Genomic DNA, 19,075 nt, shown 5'->3' with positions numbered 1-19,075 from the left:
AGTTCCTTCCTCAGCGATTCTCTTATCTACTTTTTCTCATGTGTCCTTGTGGATACACTGTAACTCATGCTAATGTCTGGGCTGCATACCACATTCCTCAGTTAAATTCTTATCTTTCTAAGTCCTGTTTGCCGCTAGTATCCTAAGCTCACTACTTCTAAGAAAGGGCTTCTAGCTATAAATATCTCTAAAGTCCCTAATCTCTATAAGCTGTAGTAGAATATGCTAACATTACAGCATCCCTTAAATCTTTAGCTTCTAACTATTTTAATTATTCCTAAGCCTTAAATTCAGCAAACTCCTTTGCCATAAACACTTTCCTCACAAATAGGCTTCAGATAGGAAGCTCTCCCGTGGTCTCAAGCTGAGGCCTCTGTGCTCACCCTGGAGCACTCTTTTGTAAAAGTCCTTGAACAAATGTCAATGATTAACTTTATGAATTATTCGTTGGGCACAGCTGCAGAAGGCTTTATGCCTTCTCATGCTCCTCTCAAAAACAATAAGCACCTTAATATTCTCTTCAGTCAACTCAGGCGAAGAAAGGAAAAAACAAGTCAGAATCACAAAGCCTAACTCCTTTATTCTGGGTCCGTGCCTACGGAACAAAGGGAGGGGGTTTAGGGCTGTGCCTCCATTTTTTCAGTAATGCCTAACGTGGCTCCCGACAATATATTGATTTTTGTATGCTGGAAACTTGTTAAAATCACTCTTTACTTCTGGTAGTATCTTTGTAGATTTCTCATGATTTTCTACATACACATTCATGACTTCTGTGAATAAAGAGAGTTTTAAAAATCTTTTAAATCTGTATTTTATTACCTTTATGTTTTTTTTCTGACACCTAGTAAAATATCAAATACTGATGGAGAACAATGGACATACTTTCCAGGTCCCAGATCTTAAGGGAAAAGTGTTCAATATGCTGTTAGCTGGGTTTTTTGTATAGTTGCTTCATCACATAAAGGAAATTCCTCCAATGTATGTCTGGCTGAGAGATTTTTTTGATAGGGGTTGGTACTACTCTGCACACACATTTGAAATAATCATATGGCTTCTTCCTCTTCATTCTCCTAATCCAGTGAATTACATTGACTGGTTTTTGAATGTTAAACCAACCTTGATTCCTGAGACAAACCCCATCTAAAAGGCTGGTCATGCTAGATCACCCTCTTGTATTTGGTTGGATTTGATTTCCTAAAATTTAATTGAAGATTTTATGCCTATGTTCCTGAGAAATACTAATTTTTACATTTCTGTATTATGTTTTTATTTTAGGGTAATGCTGTCTTCATTGAATAAGTTAGGAAAAATCTCTTCCATTTTCAGAGTTTGTGTAACATTGGAAAAATATCTTAACTTTGTAATAGAATTCATGGTAAAACCCTATAGCAGTGAAATTTTCTTCATGGAAAAATGTTCATAGTCACTTGTTATCCCTCCAGTGACTGTCCAATCCATAGTAGTGATGCCTCCTTATACCTGATAGTGATAATTTCAGTTTTCTCCTTTTATTTCCTGGTCAGTCTTTCTAGAAGTTTGTCAGTTTTGTTAATCTTTTAAAAGTCCATTTTTTGGTGTTAATTTTTCCCTACTGTATATTTCTATTATCATTTCTTTAGTTCTGTCTACTTCAGATTTATTTTTCTATTGCTATACCCTTAAAATGGAAAATTAATTCACTGCTTTACAATGTTTTAAAAAATTTTGTAGCCCTATTTAGTGTGAAAAAAGCCCAACACTTCCTGACAGACAAAACTGGGCCTGTTCTACTTAGCTATTGATGAGGTACATTCTCTGCATCTGTTATTTGAGATTTATAATTGAAAGCAAAGAATCATACTCCTGCCAATTTAAGTAGAAAGATAATTTATTGGAAGCCTATCAGAATCCCTGGAAAGCTAGAGGACTGAATTCAGCAAATAGGAATGAGGGAGGCCAGGCAGCCAAAACATGCTAAAAAACTACTTGTTGGGTCTCTACTGTCCTTGCTTCTCTGGGGTTAGGTCTGGGTCAAGTCTAGGGCAGAGGTATCTGGTCATCAAATATAGGTCAAGTGCCTACATCCACACCAAAGCAGAGCCTGGACATGATGAATGACTAACACTCACTTTTTAAAAGAAAAGGATAGTACTGTGATGATATTTTATTTGGACTAAACTGTGAAATCACTGATTGTTGAAATTAAAGTTTTCTGGTGGTAGAACACATAGGTTGCTCAGTGCCAGGAAAGAGGACCTTGATTTTGGCATTGTGTTCTCCTCCTACCTCACACTACAACTTATTTTCAACTTCTGAGAATTGTTAGTTGCTCAGTTGTATCTGACTCTTTGCAACCCCATGGACTGTAGCCTGCCAGGTTTCTCTGTCCATGGGATTCTCCAGGCAAAAATACTGGAGTGGGCCGCCATTCCCTTCTCCAGGGGATCTTCCCAACCTAGGGGTCAAACCCAGGTCTCCTGCAATGCAGGTAGATTCTTTACCATCTGAGCCACAGGGAAGCCTAGAAGAGGAAGGAATTTGGCTTAAAGCTGAAGACTTTTTGCATCTGCTTGGCTAAGGCTGAGGCAAGTCTTGTGAGCCTCTTTGTCACAGCAAACAGGAGACTGTGTGCCTGGGGCCACCTTCCTTGTTCTGGAGAAGATGTCATCTCTGATCCCTTGTTTGGCAGGATAGACTGAGATTGCATGCCTCCTCCTTCCTGAAGGGTGTTAGGAGTACACTGTGAGAAGCTAAAGATGGGGGCAGCTCTGGGAACTTACCTTAACCCAGGAACCAGGCCAGCCAAAATGGTGGTTGGTGGTCGGAGGGAGGGGAAGGGGATGGCACTGGGCCTGAATACACTTGGGGAGGTGGTGCTAGGCTTCAACCAGACAGTAAAAGGAAGCAGAGTTATACCTTTTCTGCTAAAACTGGTTTTAATGAAGGATGGCATGCCAAGAAGAAGACTCAGGCTAGCTGAGCATGGCCCCTCTCTGAGCCATTCCTGGAAGCTTTGCTCATCAGTTTTTCCTCTTCATGACCCTAAATCTATACTGATGTATAGTGTGGACCAAATTCCGCACCTGACTTGACTCCAAATAATTGAGTATTTGACTAGCCCATATATACTCAGGGGAAAGGATCTTGGTGGGTTTGTGATAAAGCAGGTTATTTGTTCAGGTGGCTCTCATCATTTCACATGGCCTCGATGTGATTGGCCTGGTCAACAATCATCGCCTCATGGCAGGCCGTGGCAAATCTGTAAACCTCTGGCATGGACTCCCCAAATAAGGCCCATATGTAATAAAAGCCCTCCTTATCTTCAGGAATATGGGCCTGTGATGGAGGCCGGCGTTCATATTCAAAGTATTTCTGAGTCAATCCGTAGAAGCCAGGATGGAGGGTGCCGAACAAGGAGGAGAGGATCTCCATGCCCACATCATCACTAAACTTAATGTCCACATTTGCACACACAAGGCAATCCACCTCCTGGTGGGAGCGCTGCTCAGTAAAATTGCTGATCACCTCCATGCGGTGTATGGAAATCTACCAGCGGGCATACCTCTGGACCTTGAAGATGACCATCTGCCGTCCTTTCTGAAGGCGAATAAGAGGAGCGTAGGCTGGCCGATCAGTGAAGATATAATAGTTCACCCTGTGTCTCACCATAAAGTACATCTCTGCCATCTCCAGGAACAGCTTCAGGTGGAAAATGTATTTTTTTTTCCACAACAAACACAGTTAATCCAATGGTGATGTTCTGAAGCCAGAACTGCTCATTCAGGATATCAGTGTTGAAAGTCCCATTCCAGATGATGGGAGCCAGCCAGGGGGTCATAAGAAGGACATATTTCCTAGGTGGTACAAGCATATCTGGCGGGGGATACACCATCCTTGATAATTTTACACTTTGTGGTGTGTGGTGTTCTTTAATAGTTACGCTTGCCTCAGTTGGGATGTTTTCCAGTTTCTGGTTTCTGGATTTCAAGTAACAATAGCCAAGAAAGGCTATGATGAAAACTGTTAGAAGAAAGTTCACTCAATGAAACAAGTAGCATTTTTGTATCCCAGCCAATATTTGTAGTACCTGAGCCATGCCTGCACGGCAGAAGAATGTCACCTCTTGTCTTCTCCACGATACGGGGGCCCTCATCCCTCCTGACCTTCCACCCTCAGTGTTCTCCCCAGGGCAGGGTGAGGCAGAGTGGCCCCCACTCCCTGCTCACTACTCCAGCAGTGCAGTCTCCCCTGAGGCCTGACACCAGTGCAAGGGGGCACCTTGACCCAAGGGCATTTTTTGTGATGCCCTGTGGAGAAAGATGGGATCCTGGCAGGACCTTTATAGACTCAGTTTCTGTCTGAGGTGCTGTCAGAGTAACCAGGTGGCAGGAATTAGTCTACAGACTGCTGGAACTTAATGACCTGTGTGTAGGAGAGAAGTCTGGGCATGTGAAGCAGCTTCAGGGCATTGGCTCAAGGCAGTTCATTGAGTAGGTCAAGGACAGAGATTGTGATGAAAGTGAGGCAGAACAGTAGCCACCAGAGTGCCTGGCCAGGGGGTCAGGGCTTGTGCACTGGCTTACCATTGACACTTACTGTCCATGAGCTAAGCACTGGGTTTCCTAAAGTCTATTAAGTCAAGATCAGACTGTCTTCATGATCACATCCACATAGGCTAACATGGGCCAGCCTTTGGGAGGCCTGACTTGGGGACCCATGATTCAGGTGGAGAGGAAAGAAGACCTATAGATCAAGGATTGTTTTCCTTTATCCCCTTTATGATGACTTAAAATCCATTGAGTATTTACTTCTTTTTTGATACCTACCTTCCACTAGTGTTAGGACTACTAAGCTTGATGCACATTATCTTGTTTAATCCTTTCAGGTCTAGAGGATAGATGCTACATTATCCTCATTGTACCAATGGAGAAATAGGCTCAGGGAGGTGGGTCTTGGTCCACAAATACAAAGCAGCTGTACTCCAAAATATCCTGCATTTTTACCCTCTGACTCATTTGTGCCTTCTCTGAGGTTTCTTTTATTGAGGTGGTTTTTGTTTGTTTTGTTTTTGTCGGGTTCTTTTGGTTTTCTTCCTTAGGGTTTACATGCAACTGTCCCTCAGACTAAGGCCTGAAGACAGTGAAGAGAGGCTAAGATAGTGCTCCATGCTAACTCAGGGCTCTGCACATTGCCATTTCACACACCTCCTCCCTCTGATATCCTAGGCAGCTCCAAATATATACCTCCCAGAAAATGAAGCTTCAGACACAGACCCCTCTTACCACACTGTGGAACCAACCACAGGTTTAAAAAAAATGGTCTCATGGCCAATGAGGATTACTTGCCACCTGACCATGGAATGGGCTGGCGCTCCTATATTGTTCTGTGATACCTTGCTCCCACCTTCCTTCAGAAGTGGGTGGCTGGGACTTCCCTGGTTGTCCGGTGGTTAAGAATCCACCTTCCAGTGCAGAGGATATTGGTTCAGTCCCTGATCCAGGAAGACTCCTCATGCCACGTGGCAACTGAGCCCGAGCTTCTCAACTACTGAAGCCCACGTGCCTAGAGCCTGTCCTCCACAACAGGAGATGACACCACAACAAGAAGCTTGTGTGCCCCAACTAGAGAGTAGCCCCCACTTGATGCAACTAGAGAAAGCCCAGACTCAGCAAATGAAGACTCAGTGCAGCAATAAATAAATAATTTTAAAAAATTAAAAAAGAGAAGTAGCTGTTTGGAGATGGGAGTTGTCCGGGTGTTATGAAGTCTTCTCAGTAGAGTTCTGAGCATATTGGGAGGAAGAGTGTTCTGATTAGTGTCTTTTAATGGAGTCATCTCTTTATGATATAGACTGTGACTTTTGCTTTGCTGTGCATAGAGATATAGCAGATTCCTGATGAGCACTCCTGACTGGAGGGCCCTCCCTAGGAAGTTTCAAAGAGGGTGCAGCGTGGTTTGTTTCTTTTATCCCTTGAGGCTTTGAAAGGTTGTTGTTGAACCACAAAAAGACACTGGGATTCCTGGGCTCCAGAGGAGAAGAATTCAATCCGGGGCCAGAGATGAGGCTTGATCGCTCAGAGCTTTTGTGTAATAAAGTTTTATTAAAGTACGAATGAGATAGAGAAAGCTTCTGACATAGACATTAGAAGGGGGCAGAAAGAATACCTCTCCTGCTAGTCTTTAGCTGGAAGTTATATAGCTGCTAGCAGTCTGCTAATTAAAGGAAGGAAATGTCTCAAAACTCAGAGAATGGCACCAGGCCCTTCACCCACAAGACACATTTTGAGATTATCTTGGTGAGTCATCCCGGGCCATAAAACAATTGATATGAATCTTGAAGAAAAGCAGATTCCCATACAAATATATAGTTTCATTAACAGAGATTAAGAGAACAATGTATGCGTATAACATACTGGTTTGTCAAGTCAGTTCTGAGCTTTTAGTCTAATCGACTTGAAGACAGAGTCTGGGGTAAATGCATAGTACATTAACATAGCTTAAGACAAATATTTCCATAAGAAAAATGCATTGGTTAGCTCAAAGTTTAAGAATAGTTAAGTTCAGGTGGAACCAGGTGTCATGGCAACACAGAATTTTAAGAGAAACCTCTTTTAAAATTTGTATCGAGAAGGGGGGAAAAAAAAAAAATATATATATATATATACATACCACTAGTTTGTTTCCTCCTGCCGCTTAAGAGAGAGATAAAAACATGTCTGACACTTGCAGCCTATTTCCTCCGTTTGGAGACTCCTGGCCTTCCTGCCTGTTACCCTCTCAGCTTCACCAGGTTTACGAACCTCCTTTCTGAAGAATAAAAGGTACTCAAGTGCTTTTGTGTTAATGGAGCCACACTTGCAGGCATCCCAAGGAAACCACTTGACTGAAAAGAAGTAGTCTTAGCCATGTCCACATATCTAACTGGAGGATTCCACCAATAAAGTCCTGCAGTTCATTAGGAGAGAGCTTATTCCTTGAACTGGAGTTGCAGCATTCTGGAGAGGTACACTGGGGGTACAGTCTCCACCAGTGATTTTTGACAGGGACTGAATGCCCTCAGGATGCTGTTTCACCTCTGAACTAGGTGGTGGTCTTATGGCATTGGGAGGAAGACAACACAGCAGATTGAGTGTCTGCGCATTTCTGTAAACCATGATCTACAGTCACAAGCATTATCTACCATATTTCAGCCTCCTGGCAACCTTGAGAGATTAGAGGAACACCTAGCGTCATAGATAAGAAAACTGAGGTTCAGTGTGTTACAGTGTATGCTAAAGCCATACAGATGCTGGTCAGCAGCATCTGCTCCCACTGCCCATTGCTGGGGAGACAGGCTTGGCTAATTCACCATGTGCCTGCGTACATATTACAGTCACTTTCCTCTGAATTCCTCTGAATTCCTCTGAATCCTATCTAAGGAGTGGGAACAATGCCCCACCCCCTTACACATTAAATATAATTATTTTAAATGAAAATGCCACTATCTGAAGTATTTAGGGACCTGAGTTTTTCCCTTTTCTTCTGTTGATTCTTGTTCATGGTGCCTTATTTAATTCTGTGTTTTGTGTTTTAAGTTTTTCTGAGCTCCTGCCATTGCAGAATTCCTTGGTAATTCTTGGAGATTTCTCTTGAGGCTGGATTGAGAGAGATTTCTTCCAGATTTTGTACACATGCTTCTGTCAGGTGCTTCCAAAACCAGCGTCACCTTAAACTGAATTCTTAGCTTGAAGTTTGATTTTTTTTGGGGGGGTGGGGGGGGTGGGGAGGTTCCTCTCAGTTATTCTGTATTCAGATTCCAAATTCATCTGAAGTCCTACTGATTGAATTTCAAAGGAAATGTTTTCCACTATACTTAATATTACTTATGAAACAAAAGATTGGGGACTTTTTTGTCTCTTATTTTTTTCATTTTATTCTTAGATTAAGGGTATTGCATGCTGGGATTAGAATTTTATTAGATTTTTATGTTGTTGGATTTTGTACCTTGATGAGGCCCTAAGATGTCTGGTGCTGCCCATACCCCATTAGTTAATGCAAAGTAAAATCAGTTTCCCTGAAGCTTGACAAATTCCTCCTTGGAAGACGTTATCCTACCTCTGTGGGTTCATGCTTTCTTTAGATTTTGGCTTCCTTCCTATACGTCTTATCTTTTTGCGAACTCAGTGATGTACTCAAAACATGGAGAATCTAAATTATTAGCTAAACTAACAGTTAAACTAAATTAATAGTTTTCAATGGGAATGATATTCAAGGTAACCAGATAATCGTAGTGCTGAAATCCAAATTCAGTACTGAATACTCTGATGTTTTCACTGTAGATAAGCATAACTTTGTGACTAACACTAGTTTTCTTCCAAGAGTAATTTTATTTTTTATCTTACTGAGCTATTATAATATTGACTATAAACAGTGATGCCAACAACTTACTTTGTTTCTGATTTCAAAAGGACTGCTAACGTTTTACCATCAAGTATGATGTCTGATATAGCTTTTAAATTAATTTATATTTTGTGGTAAAAAACATGTAATGTAAAACTTCCCATATTAACTACTTGTAAGTGTACTGTTTGGTAATGCTAAGTCTATTCAAACTATTGTGAAACAGATCTCTATAACTTTTTCATCATACAAAACCAAAATTCTATCCATTGAACAACAAATCCTGATTTCTCTCTCCTTCTGGTCCCCAGATAGCACCATTCTATATTCTGTTTCTATGAGTTTGACTATTGGGTTCATAAAGACTGGGAGAGATGACTGTTTTTTCATTGCCCAAATTTCAACAGAAGGTCACAAAGCATACAAAGAAAATACAGATCCTTGAATTACCTGACAAGGAATTTAAAATAACCACCTTAAAGGTGCTCAATGAATGAAAAGAGAACACAGAAAATTAAATGACATCAGAAAAATCATGCATGAAAAAACAAGAATAGCAACAAAGAGAAACTCTAAAAAAGAACTATCAGTAATTCTGGAGCTGAAAAATACAATAACTGCAATGAAAAATTCACTAGGGAATTTCAACTGCAAACTTGATAAAGCAGAAGAAAGAATTTGTGAACTGAAACAAGTCATTTGAAATTATCAAGTCAGAGGAACAAAAAGAAAAAACACTGAAGAAAAGAATTGCCTAAGGGATTTAAAAGATACCATCAAGTGGAACAATACATGCATTATGGGAGTCCTAGAAGAAGAAAAGAGAAATAAAGGCACAGAGAGACTATCTGAAGAAATTGGCTAAAAACTTTCCAAATCTTGGGAAGAAAATAGGCATATAAATTCAAGGAGCTCAACAAATTCTAAGTGGAATTAATTCCAAAATATATGCACCAACATACATTGTAACAAAACTGTCAAAAATCATATACAAAGAGAGAATCTTCAAAGCAGTAGAAAAAAAAGTGACTTGTCATGTACATAGGAGCTCCCATAAGATTATCTGTGGATGATGAAAGAAATCAAAGATGACACAAATAGATGGAAAAATATACCATGTTTGTGGATTGGAAGAATCAACATAGTGAAATTAAGTATACTACCCAAATCAACCTATAGATTCAATGCAATCCCTATCAAAGCTACCAATGGTATTTTTCAAAGAACTAGAACAAATAACTTCACAATTTGTATGGAAATACAAAAAACCTTGAATAGCCAAAGCAGTCTTGAGAAAGAAGAATGGAACTGGAGGAATCAATCTGCCTGACTTTGGACTATACTGTAAAGATAAGAAAGCCTTCCTCAGTGATCAATGCAAAGAAATAGAGGAAGGCAACAGAATGGGAAAGACTAGAGTTCTCTTCCAGAAAATTAGAGACACCAAGGGAACATTTCATGCAAAGATGGGCTTGATAAAGGACAGAAATGGTATGGACCAAACAGAAGCAGAAGATATTAAGAAGAGTTGGCAAGAATACACAGAAGAACTGTACAAAAAAGATCTTCACGACCCAGATAATCACGATGGTGTGATCACTCACCTAGAGCCAGACATCCTGGAATGTGAAATCAAGTGGGCCTTAGAAAGCATCACTATGAACAAAGCTAGAGGAGGTGATGGAAGTCCAGTTGAGCTATTTCAAATCCTGGAAGATGATGCTGTGAAAGTGCTGCACTCAATATGCCAGCAAATTTGGAAACTCAGCAGTGACCACAGGACTAGAAAAGGTCAGTTTTCATTCCAATCCCAAAGAAAGGCAATGCCAAAGAATGCTCAAACTACCGCACAATTGCACTCATCTCACATGCTAGTAAAGTAATGCTGAATATTCTCCAAGCCAGGCTTCAGCAATACGTGAATCGTGAACTTCCAGAGGTTCAAGCTGGTATTAGAAAAGGCAGAGGAACCAGAGATCAAATTGCCAACATCTGCTGGATCATGGAAAAAGCAAGAGAGTTCCAGAAAAACATCCATTTCTGCTTTATTGACAATGCCAAAGCCTTTGACTGTGTGGATCACAATGAACTGTGGAAAATTCTGAAAGAGATGGGACTACCAGACCACCTGATCTGCCTCTTGAGAAACCTATATGCAGGTCAGGAAGCAACAGTTAGAACTGGACATGGAACAACAGACTGGTTCCAAATAGGAAAAGGAGTATGTCAAGGCTGTATATTATCACCCTGCTTATTTAACTTCTATGCAGAGTACATCATGAGAAACGCTGGGCTGGAAGAAGCACAAGCTGGAATCAAGATTGCCGGGAGAAATATCAATAACCTCGGATATGCAGATGACACCACTCTTATGGCAGAAAGCGAAGAGGAATTAAAAAGCCTCTTGATGAAAGTGAAAGAGGAGAGTGAAAAAGTTGGCTTAAAGCTCAACATTCAGAAAACTAAGATCATGGCATCTGAGCCCATCATTTCATGGGAAATAGGTGGGGAAACAGTAGAAACAGTGTCAGACTTTATTTTTTGGGCTCCAAAATCACTGCAGATGGTGATTGCAGCCATGAAATTAAAAGACGCTTACTCCTTGGAAGAAAAGTTATGACCAACCTAGAAAGCATATTCGAAAGCAGAGACATTACTTTGCCAACAAAGGTCCATCTAGTCAAGGCTATGGTTTTTCCAGTGGTCATGTATGGATGTGAGAGTTGGACTGTGAAGAAAGCTGAGCACCAACGAATTGATGCTTTTGAACTGTGGTGTTGGAGAAGACTCTTGAGAGTCCCATGGACTGCAAGGAGATTCAGCTAGTCCATTCTAAAGGAGATTGGTCCTGGGTGTTCTTTGGAAGGAATGATGCTAAAGCTGAAACTCCAGTACTTTGGCCACCTCATGTGAAGAGTTGACTCATTGGAAAAGACTCTGATTCTGGGAGGGATTGGGGGCAGGAGGAGAAGGGGATGACAGAGGATGAGATGGCTGGATGGCATCACTGACTCGATGGATGTTAGTTTGAGTGAACTCTGGGAGTTGGTGATGGACAGGGAGGCCTGGCATGCTGCAATTCATGGGGTTGCAAAGAGTTGGACATGACTGAGCGACTGAACTGAACTGAACACTATGGTACTGGCACAAAGACAGAAATAAAGATCAATGGAACAAAATATAAAGCCCAGAGATAAATTCTCGCACCTATGGACACCTTATCGTTGACAAAGGAGGCAAAAAAATTCAATGGAGAAAAGACAATATCTGTAACAAGTGGTGCTGGGAAAACTGATCAATCACCTATAAAAGAATGAAACTAGAACGCTTTCTAACACCATACACAAAAATAAACTCAAAATGGATTAAAGATCTAAATGTAAGACCAGAAAATATAAAATCTTAGAGGAAAACATAGGCAGAATACTCTCTGACATAAATTACAGCAAGATCCTCTATGACCCACCTCTCGGAGTAATGGAAATAAAAACAAAAATAAACACATGGGACCTAATTAAACTTAAAAGTTTTCTCATAACGAAGGAAACTATAAACAAGGTGAAAAGGCTGGCTTCAGAATGGGGGAACAACTGACAAAGAATTAATCTCCAGAATTACAAGCAGCTCATGCAGCTAAACAGTAGAAAAATAAATAACTCAATCAAAAAGTGGGCCAAAGAACTAAACAGACATTTCTCCAAAGAAGACATACAGATGGATAATAAACACATGAAAAGATGCTCAACATCACTCATTATCAGAGAAATACAAATCAAAACCACAATGAGCTACCATCTCACACTGCTCAGAATGGCTGCTATCAAAAAGTCAACAAACAATAAATGCTGGAGAGGGTGTGGAGAAAAGCGAACCCTCTTACACTGTTGATAGGAATGCAACTGGAGAACAGTGTGGAGATTCCTTAAAAAACTGGAAATAGAGCCTCCATACAACCCAGCAATCCCACTGCTGGGCACATACACCAAGGAAACCAGCACTGAAAGAGACAAGTGTACCCCAGTGTTCATTGCAGCACTGTTTACAATAGCTGGAACATGGAAGCAACCTAGATGTCCATCGGCAGACAAATGGATAAGGAGGTTGTGGTATATACACACAAGGGACCATTACTTGGCTATAAAAAAGAACGCATTTGAGTCATTTCTAATGAGGTGGATGAAACTGGAACCTATTATACAGAGTGAAGTAAGTCAGAATGAGAAACACCAATACAGTATATTAATGCATATATATAGAATTTAGAAAGATGGTAATAATGACCCTATATGCAGGACAGCAAAAGAGACACAGATGTCAAGAACAGACTTTTGGACTCTGTGGGAGAAGGTGAGGGTGGGATGATTTGAGAGAACAGCACTGAAATATGTATATTACCTTATGTAAAATAGATGACCAGTGCAAGTTTGATGCATGAAGCAGGGCACTCAAAGCCAGGGCACTGGGACAACCCAGAAAGATGGGATGGGGAGGGAGGTGTGGGGGGGCAGTTCAGGATGGGGGGGACACATGTACACCCATGGATAATTCCTGTTGATGTATGGCAAAAACCACCACAATATTTTAAAGAAATTAGCCTCCAATTAAAATAAATTAATTAATTTTTAAAAAAGATTATCAGTGAAATTCTCAGCAAAAATCTTTCAGATGAGACGGAAGTGGGATGATATATTCAAAGTGCTGAATGAGAAAAAAAAAACAAAAAACTGCCAAACACAAAAGTTATATCCAGAAAAACTGTCCTTCAAAACTGAAGGAGAAACTTCGGTGTCATTGATAAACAAAAGCTGAAGGAGTTAATCACACTGGACCTGAATTAAAGAAAAGTAAAGGGGATGTCTTTATATTGAAAAGAAAGTTGATGACACAGCAATAGAAAACCATATGAAAGCATAAAGCTTTCTGATAAAGAAAAACTCAGACAAATATAGTCTTTTAGTATTATAATGATGTGCAAATAACTTTTAATTTTGGTACAGAATTTAAGGGACAAAAGCATAAAAAACTATAAACTTATATTAATAAATATACACTATAAAATATATAATTGTGACTGCAATAACATAAAATGGGTTGGAGAAGCAAAGGAGTGAAGTTTTTGTGTTCAACTGAGATCATTATCATTTCAAAATAGATTGTTATAACTTTAAAATGCTTCATCTTATCCCTATGGTAGCAAAAAAGAGAATATCTACAAAAGATACTTGAAAGGAAACAAGAAGGAAATGAAAGCATGTTACTACAAAAAAATCAATGAAATGCAAAAGAAGACAGTAAGAGAAGAACACAGGGAAAAAATGGATGGAGATTAACAAAATGGTAATTAAATTCTCTGTGAGTAACTAAGTGTAAATGGATCTAACACTCCAATCAGAAGATACAGATTGGCTGAATGAGTTTAAAAATAAAACAAGCAATCCAACTATATGCTGCCTACAGGACTCTCTTTAGATCTAAGGAAACACGTAAACTGAAAGTGAATTAATGGAAAAATATAATCTATACATATAACCAACAGAGAGCAGGGTGGCCACACTATACAACACAAAATAGGTATTAAGTAATAACAACATGGAGAACAGTGGAGAAATAACTCCAGAAAGAATGAAGAGTCAGAGCCAAAGCAAAAACAACACCCAGTTGTGGATGTGATTGGTGATGGAAGTAAAGTCCAAAGCTGTAAAGAACAATATTGCATAGGAACCTGTAATGTTAGGTCCATGAATCAAGGTGAATTGGAAGTGGTCAAGCAGGGGATGGCAAGAGTGAACATCGACATTTTAGGAATCCCTGAACTAAGACCGGGATGGATGAATTTAACTCAGATGACCATTATATCTACTACTGTGGGCAAGAATCCCTTAGAAGAATTAGAGTATCCCTCATAGCCAACAAAAGAGTTCAAATGCAGTACTTGTGTGCAAGCTCAAAAACAACAGAATGATCTCTGTTTGTTTCCAAGGCAAACCATTCAATATCACGGTAATCCAAGTCTGTGATACTGTGATATCACAGTATATACTGTGTATCACAGTATACTGTATACTATATCACAGTATATATTATATACTGTGATACTGCCCTGACCAGTAATGCTGAAGAAGCTGAAGTTGAACAGTTCTATGAAGACCTACAAGACCTTCTAGAACTAACAGCCAAAAAGATGTCCTTTTCATTATAGGGGACTGGAATGCAAAAGTAGGAAGTCAAGAGATACTTGGAGTAACAGGCAAATTTGGCCTTGGAGTACAGAATGATGCAGGGCAAAGGCTAATAGAGTTTTGCCAAGAGAACGCATTGGTCATAGCAAACACCCTCTTCCAACAACACAAGAGAAGACTCTACACGTGGACATCACCAGATAGTCAATGCCAAAATCAGATTGATTATATTCTTTGCAGCCAAAGATAGAGAAGCTCTATACAGTCAGCAAAAGCAAGACTGGAAGCTGACTGTGGCTCAGATCAACTCCTTATGGCCAAATTCAGACTTAAAGTGAAGAAAGTAGGGAAAACCACTAGACCATTCAGGTATGACCTAAATCAAATCCCTTACGATTATACAGTGGAAGTGAAAAATAGATTCAAGGGATTAGATCTGATAGACAGAGTGCCTGAAGAACTATGGACGGAGGTTTGTGACATTGTATAGGAAGCAGTGATCAAGACCATTCCCAAGAAAAAGAAATGCAAAAAGGCAAAATAGTTATCTGAGGAGGCCTTACAAATAGCTGAGAAAAGAAGAGAAGTTAAAGGCAAAGGAGAAAAGGAAAAATATACCCACTTGGATGCAGAATTCCAAAGAATAGCAAGGAGAGATAAGAAAGCCTTCCTCAGTGATCAATGCAAAGAAATAGAGGAAAACAATAGAATGGGAAAGACTAGAGATTTCTTCAAGAAAATTAGAAATATCAAGGGAACATTTCATGCAACGATGGGCACAATAAAGGATAGAAATGGTATGGACCGAACAGAAGCAGAAGATATTAAGAAGAGGTGGCAAGAATACTCAGAAGAACTATACGAGAAAGATCTTCATGACCCAGATAACCATGATGGTGTGATCACACACCTAGAGCCAGACATCCTGGAATGTGAAGTCAAGTGGGCCTTAGGAAGCATCATTATGAACAAAGCTAGTGGAGGTGATGGAATTCCAGTTGAGCTATTTCAAATCCTAAAAGATGATCTTGTGAATGTGCTGCACTCAATATGCCAGAAAATTTGGAAAATTCACCAGTGGCCACAGGACTTGAAAAGGTCAGTTTTCACTCCAATTCCAAAGAAAGGTAATGTCAAAGAATGTTCAAACTACCACACCATTGCACTCATCTCATACGCTAGCAAATTAATGCTCAAAATTCTCCAAGCCAGGCTTCAACTGTACATGAACTGTGAACTTGCAGATGTTCAAGGTGGATTTAGAAAAGGCAGAGGAACCAGAGATCAAATTGCCAACATCCTCTGGATCATAGAAAAAGCAAGTGAGTTCCAGAAAAACATCTATTTCTACTTCATTGACTATACCAAAGCCTTTAACCATGTGGATCACAACAAACTGGAACATTCTTAAAGAGATGGGAATATCAAACCATGTTAGCTGCCTCCTGAGAAATCTGTATGCAGGTCAGGAAGCAACAGCTAGAACTGGACATGGAACAACAGATTGATTCCAAATCGGGAAAGGAGTACATCAAGGCTGTATATTGTCACCCTGCTTATTTAACTTATATGCAGAGAATATCATACAAAATGCTGGACTGGATGAAGCACAAGATGGAATCAAACTTGCCAGGAGAAATATCAATAACCTCAGATATGCAGATAACACCACCCTTATGGTAGAAAGTGAAGAAGAACTAAAGAGCCTCTTGAGGTTGAAAGAGAACAGTGAAAAAGTTGGCTTAAAACTCAACATTCAGAAAACTAAGATCATGGCGTCCAATCCCATCACTACATGGAAAATAGATGGGGAAACAACAGAAACAGTAACAGATAGTGGAGACAAAAAATAACATAAGGGTTAGAAAGTCAACTTACTAGGAAGATATAGCAAATATAAATATATATGTATCTAATATAAGAGGTCTCTAACATGAGACAACAGACAGAAATGAAGAGAGAAATAGTAATGCAGTCATAGTGAAAGTGTTAGTTGCTCAGTTGTGTCTGACTCTTTGCAATCCTATGGGTTGTAGCCCACCAGGCTCCTCTATCCATGGAAATCTCCAGGCAAGAATACTGGAGTGGGTTGCCATTTCTTCCTCCAGGACATCTTCCTAACCCAGGGATTGAACCTGCATCTCCTGAGTCTCCTGCATTGGCAGGAGGATTCTTTGCCACTGAGGCAGCCAGGAAGCCCAAGTCAACAGCTAGGGATTGGGTAAAATAACTTGCTTGGACCTCTGGATATTAGTCGAAGATCTATAGCAACAAAGTGAATGCCCTATCAAGAAAAATCACTCTCTGGGAATTCCCTGGCCCAATGGTTAGGACTCTGTGTTCCCATTGCAGGGAGCACAGAGTTCAATTCCTGGTCAGGGTAGGAAGTTTTGTGCCATCTGCTTCTGACTCTTATACCGTTTCCTCCCCAGCACATCGCAATGCACTTTGAGGAAGTGATGGTCAGTTTCCAGTTTCCTTGTGTGATGCACAGAGAATAGAGTGGATCAAATAAGCAACATTCGAACCTATCTGGGAATTGCCTGACAGACTCTTTTCTGGGTCACCTAACTCAGACCTCATACAGTCAAAAATGGCATAGCTAATACCTCAGGCTAGAGGAAGCATAGGGAATCAGTGGGCATGGCTTGTGAAAACCACAGTGACTGCAGACCTGCAAGCACTTAGGGCAAGAGATTATTAATTGATGGATACAGTAGAGTAGATAAGAACCCAAGAAGAAGCAGGAGTGAGAATCTCAGGGAAATTAAGACATTGAGATGCAGCTACATATATCGAGCAATCAGACAAAAAGCATACAGCCGAGCCCAGAGAGGTTGCAGGCTTTGAAAAGGTCTGAGAACACCTTAAATTTTTATACCAGGCCGATTGGAGGTCTTACCCAATACCTGACAAACTGCCAACACAAATGGAGGTGACTATTTTTACAAATTAACATTTTTCAACAAAAGATCACGAGGCATACATAAAAAATGAGGCAACACAGCTTATTCAAAGGAACAATTTAAATCTCCAGAAACAGTCCCTAAAGAAATACAGGCATCAGACTAACTATAAAAAAGACTTTATAACAATCATTTAAAAGAAAATAAAAGAGCTAAAGAAAGACACAAAAATTAAAGTATATTTTTAAAATGATATATACACACAATTGGAATACCAAGAAAGTATAAAAAAAGACCTAAACAAAGTCTTGAGTTAAAAAATAAAGGCATTGAAAAAACGCACATATGGTTTAATAGTAGACTCCTTTCTATGGGGGAGAAGGCAATGGCACCCCACTCCAGTACTCTTGCCTGGAAAATCCCATGGACAGAGGAGCCTGGTAGGCTGCAGTCCATGGGGTCGCGAAGAGTCAGACACGACTGAGCGACTTCACTTTCACTTTTCACTTTCATGCATTGGAGAAGGAAATGGCAACCCACTCCAGTGTTCTTGCCTGGAGAATCCCAGGGATGGCGGAGCCTGGTGGGCTGCCGTCTGTCTATGGGTTTGCACAGAGTCGGACACAACTGAAGTGATTTAGCAGCAGCAGCAGCCTTTCTAAGGAAATAAAGAATCAGCAAACTTGAAGATAGATAATTTGGAATGAATGTCTGAGTTATAAAAAGAAATTTTAAAAAAAATTTAAGAAGAAATTAAAAAAGAAAATTTAAGTGAACAGAGCCTAAAGGTCTTCTGGGACTCTGTCAAGTGGAATCATGTACATATTATGGAAGTCCTAGAAGGAAACGAAAAGGACAGAGGGTTCATTTAAAGAAATAATGGCTAAAAACTTACCAAATGTGTTATAAGTCCTAATCTACAAATTCAAAAAGCTCGACATATTCCAAATAGGATAAACCCAAAGAGAATTACACTGTCATTATAATCAATTGTCACATATTATAAGCAATCACACATTATAATTAAGTTGGTAAAAGACAAAGAATTTTGAAAGCAGCAAGACAAAAGAAATTTTTCTTGTACAAGGGATCATTAATAAAATTACAAGAGAATTTCTCAGGAGAAACCTATCCAGCAAGACTGTCCTTCAAAAATGAGAAATAAACACATTCCAAAATAAAGAGGAACAGAGAAAGTTCATTACCCTTAGATCTGCTGTATGAGTAATGCTAAAGGGGGTCCTTAAAGTTGAAATATAAGAATGTAAGACTACCTAGAAGACATAAAAAATATAAGGTTCTTCTATAATGATGAACAGACAAATATAAAAGCCAGTATTATTAAAGTATTAGATTATAATGCCAGCTTTATTTATTTATGTATTGAAGTGTAATTCATTTACAAAGTTATATTAATTTCAGGTATACAAAAGAGTGATTCAATATTTTTATAGATCATGCTTCATTTAAAGTTATGAAATATTAGTTATATTTCTTGTCCTGTAACATAACTTCATTTTATCCTATGTATTTTATACCTAGCAGTGTGTACCTCTTAATTCCCCTTCCCCTATCTTGCCCCTCCCCACAAACCTCTCTAGACCAGTAACTGCTATTTTGTTCTCTGTATCT

At 39.6% G+C, this 19,075-nt stretch overlaps 1 pseudogene; it reads right to left on the bottom strand.

Annotated features, from left to right (window-relative positions):
* Positions 1 to 2,999: 2,999 nt before the first annotated feature.
* On the bottom strand, positions 3,000 to 3,886 carry LOC128063932 (histo-blood group ABO system transferase 1-like; annotated as a pseudogene).
* Between the last annotated feature and the right edge of the window lie 15,189 nt (positions 3,887 to 19,075).

The sequence above is a fragment of the Budorcas taxicolor genome, chromosome 18 (assembly GCF_023091745.1).
Source record: "Budorcas taxicolor isolate Tak-1 chromosome 18, Takin1.1, whole genome shotgun sequence".
NCBI lineage: Eukaryota > Metazoa > Chordata > Mammalia > Artiodactyla > Bovidae > Budorcas > Budorcas taxicolor.
Note: the sequence above shows the minus strand (reverse complement) of the source record. Positions and strands in the feature narration are given on the sequence as shown.